Raw genomic sequence first — 4,686 nt, forward strand, 5'->3', positions numbered from 1 at the left:
GTTGAAGCCGCTGTTGTCGTTTAGCCGGGAGAAGTTTTTGATCGCTGCTTGTGTAACCTGCCGGCACCACCAGTACCCCTTCCCTCTCCTCTCGCCGTCACCGCGCGATACTTGTCGATGTGAAAATTCCCGACCCTTGCGGTCACCGGTCTAATGTTGTCGTGTAGCCGCAGTCGAAAGCAGAGCGGAGAGTTTCGCCGCGAACGGATGCACGGATGAATATTTGGTTTAATTAACTTTTTCCCACAAGCTTGCCTGGGCGGCCCCGTTGAACGATGCAAACAAACAAAACTAAAAAGAACCAAACTTCCTACTCCTTCCACTGGTTCACTCACTCACTCACTTTTCGGAGGCGAAGTGGGGTCGGGCACTTCCGCCCGGCGGCGGCGGTGAAGGCTGACCGGCAAGAGTTTCACTTTCGTCGTCGGCTTTTGCTTTTCCCAGCCTATCGCCAATTTGCTCTGTTTTCATTTGATGTTTTACACTTCGGTCCAGGTGCACTCACTCATTGATGGTCAAGCCCCTTTTCTTTACGACGGGGTAGGGTTGCGTGGGTTTGCTGCTAGAAAGGGAAATTGTAGAAAAAAAAACACTGCACGTTACAGTTGAAAATCACTTGAGAGCATTTAATGCAAATTAAACGTTCAAACGGAAATTAGGAACGAGGTCCTTAAACTAAAACATTTGCTTTGAACTAAATGATTTTAAAAACAAAAACACTATGAGTGCTTTTGCAGTCATGCTCCTTCGAGTGGTAAAACACGGTTCGATTCGCTTAAACAGAATCACTTATTGCCCCACTCAGAGAGTACAACCTATCATTTCCGCACAACGCGCCGATGCGAATCCACCAAACGTCTTTCACCGAACCGAGAAAAGAACTTGGACTACAATTCTTCCGCATTCTTCCACCCTCCCTCGTCACCCTCCCAACGAAGTTCCACCGGTCAATGCAATCGAGTGCGTCGATTGAGCCGCTCATAAATCATTGCACACGTTCCGACATTTATGGTCCCTTTGTGCCGGGAGTCAGAACTCATAACTAATAATTTATCGTCGAAGCCGTCGGGTGGAAAGGGCGCGAACGAAGGCAGCTCGGAACCGGGTGTCCCAGATAAGGTCGTGGTTCGGCCAGGGGAAGATCAATGGATGAGCTTTGCTGCGGTGCTTGTGTGCGAAATGTTCAACAAGCGGATGTCACGAACGGTGTTCCGAAATCTGCAAGAAAAGATGATAAAATGGAGGGTATTAGATATCGTGCAGCAGATAAGGGGCGGTTTTTTGTATAACATGGTGATTGTTTCTTTAAAGAGACAGAGAGATCTTACAAGAAATCAATTTGATTTAACTACCTTGAACAAATTGGAACCGTAAAAGAGAAAATAGACTAAACCTAAATTAAATTTATGAACACCCTTTGAAAGCCCCACCGGATCTATGGCGCACCGTGTTGATTAACCGTTTGCCCGCATCAAGTGGGCCTTCATGCACCATTGGAACCCATCGGGGCGCGCTGAAACGCTGCTAATATTCGATTTCAACCGTCACATTTTTTCGCCATGGCGCCACTTCTTTTAATCCGACCCCCGTCGCTTATAGCGTTTTCCCCAATCGTGGAAAATTTCAATGCCTTCCTCGAGCGCCCGCGCCATTGCGCAGACCAAACGCTGGGCGCAATTTAAAATGCAAATATTTTGCAATTAACCGCATCGCAGCCAGCGAACGAACGAACTCGGGACGACCGTCGCCGGATGCTGCAGCCAGGAATGCTCCAGAAGCGTTCTGGGAGAGCGGTGCAGCGTAGGAAAGGCTTATGTTTGCGATTTCGATATTTTATTGAGTCTCTCCCTCCCACCGGGTTCGGTTTTAATGCTGATCGGTCGTGACGCGTAGGACTGTGGGTATAATATTTTATTGCATCCCACCCTTTCAGGCCATTGGCGTTCAACTCCAAGCCATCGGGCGTAACTTCAAAGCCAGTGACCCAGTAAAATCGAACTACTTTGCACCGACGGTAGACCATCGGAACCCAGTGGTAATAAATCGATCGATCTGGCGTTTTTGAATTGGCTCGATATTGGTTGCAACCTCATAGTAGTGCAAGTGCATAGTAGTGGCCACCTTTATCAGGAGATATTGGACGAAAGATGTGACTGTTAAAACAAAAGACTGGCTTCATAAAACTTTTGCTAAAGTTCATTAACTTCCTGGAGAGTTTTCATTTCATTAATCCATGCTTAACTAAACGAATGTGTGTCGCATGTTCATGCACCAATTCTAAAGTACTATTTATTTGTCCAGGACAAACACTCTCAAATGAGATTGAAATCATGTAAATAGCAATGGTAAAAACAATTCCGCCCGGAGCTAAATTACATTCTTTCAGAATGCCCTTGTGCTCCAGTGCTGCATTTAATATTGGAGCTTCACTTCACGTTATAATGTTGCCGCCAGCTTCCATTCACCTACGACTACGAAGGAGGATGTGTTCATTAGATGAATGCATTGTAAAAATAACACTGCAAATGAGTACTGCAATTGTGAGCGCGAGGCTATGGCGCCTCCAACATCCGCTCAAACCGCAGAAGTCTGCAATTACCGAGCAAGGCGTGGAACGCGGGAGCCAACATAGGTTTTCCCGCGAAGTGGGTGATAACTTTTTGCTGAAAAGACACCGCTGACTTATCCCGTCTTCATTTCTTTCCCCGCATCGCATGGAAAATGCAATAATGGGAAGTAGATGGTGTTGATGCGGGGGCTGCGTTTCTGCCGGCCGTCTAATGATAGTGATAGAGTTTGAAGGACGAGCCGGCTTATGACTGTGGACTCCTTGGAAGGCCGACCACAGCTTTTAGTCTAATGAGATTTTTTCCGGCGCTTGGTGAAAATAGGACGGGGAACAGAGAAATGGTTTACATTCAGGGAACCGCTTTCTGTTGACGCAGAAGAATGTCGGTGGTTTTCGGATGCCTAAGAAATGCATTTGAGCTAGTATGCAGAAACTTCCGGTTCTGAAACAAAAAGCAAACTGGATATTTAATTGGAAAGCTATGAGGTTGTAAGACTCCAAACACCAACTCAATTCAACTTGGTCTGCAGATATAAAAGTAATTGCATATCACTAAATGCCATTCCAGAGAAATTGGACAAACTCAAGCACCTTATTGAGCCGTTTCAAATTTCGCGCCTTTCCAAACCAGTGCCATGGGGAAACGTTGCGCCAAAACGGACCGCTCTTACGCTGGGTGGTAAAATTAATTAACTACTCACCACACCACCAGCAATTGTTCTCCACAAAATCCCCTCCTATAACATGGGGCGCAAGATTTATTTGCTGGTAATACTTTAATTAAATCAATCGAAGCGTTACTTTTAATCCTATTTGAAGTGTTACCGTGTCGGAGTAGAATCGGTGCGTAGCAACAGGACGACTCAATCACGGTGAGAAGCGGTGTCTGGCTGGCTGACGTTTGGTCCAGGACTATAAGCAGGACAATGCCACTTCGAAATAGATCCCGCAATGGCGGGGATTTTGTAACGCGCTTCAATTGACACGGTCTCGGTGTTTTTGTCAATGAAATGGAATAGACGACACGGTTGAGAAAATTTTGCAGATAGCTTGCAATGGTTTCTTTTAACTAGTTTTCGTATTATACAACAACAGTACTTCTTGGAAACTAAAGAAACAAAACTTGAAAAGAAGTTCTGGGAATGAGAAGCTTAATAGAAATGAATACGGAATACTGCTCCTTTAGAACAAACGAGGAGTATCCTGCAGGACCTTAAGTATAACATTTTGTATAATTTTATCTTAAATCTAAACTTGAGTCAAGCGAAACATTCAATTTAAGCTAAAAGATCATTGTGCGCTTGTGTTGTAAAGAATACTCTCATTAGCCTTTCGATAGAAACTATTCCAAAGTTCTACTCAGTTTTATGTGGACCGACAATATAAAACATTCTCGGCACTGAAAAGACATTGATTGCTTTTCTTTTAACAAACACATACTAAAACCAATCACTAATGAACTCCTGTGTTCAATCAGATACCAACCAAACGCTCTTGCATTTATTTTTCCTATTGACCAATCCTCTTACCCATTGACACGCTCTGAAGCAGTAGGACTCCACTCTCGGTAACCAAACGAGCCGTGAAGAAAATGCTTATACTTTGCGGAAGTTAATTTGCTGCTTGGAAAAGTTTCCACACTTCCGCAAGGTTCGCCCGATAGAACAAAACCTAAGTTGGAGAGCTCGAGAATGGTAACATTTACCTCCCTTTCCGAGGGCAACTCTATAACACCGACTAGGAGCATCCTCCGACCAAGGATCCGGAAAACAAGCTGGGATTGAATGAACCTAGAGAGATAAAAAAAAAACCACGAACCATGAAGGTGGAACTAATCTACCTTGTCAGGTTACAACGCTAAAGTTTTTCTTTGGTCCTGTGCGGTTTTACTTTTTATAAAAAGAAGGAATGCTGGACGGACTGCATACTCCCCGGTATGAAACAACATTTTAAAACAGTTCAAAAGTTTACGGTTACCAGATTCCATCGGGACTCCCTACCTAACAAGGCGCCCAATAAACTACTACCACAAAGTAACAGATACAAAACAACCGCACAGTTGGTTTACTCGTTTTCTCTGGGAGAAAAATACTACCGCCCGATAATGGAAAACTCTC

The sequence above is a fragment of the Anopheles ziemanni genome, chromosome 3, assembly GCF_943734765.1.
Source record: "Anopheles ziemanni chromosome 3, idAnoZiCoDA_A2_x.2, whole genome shotgun sequence".
NCBI lineage: Eukaryota > Metazoa > Arthropoda > Insecta > Diptera > Culicidae > Anopheles > Anopheles ziemanni.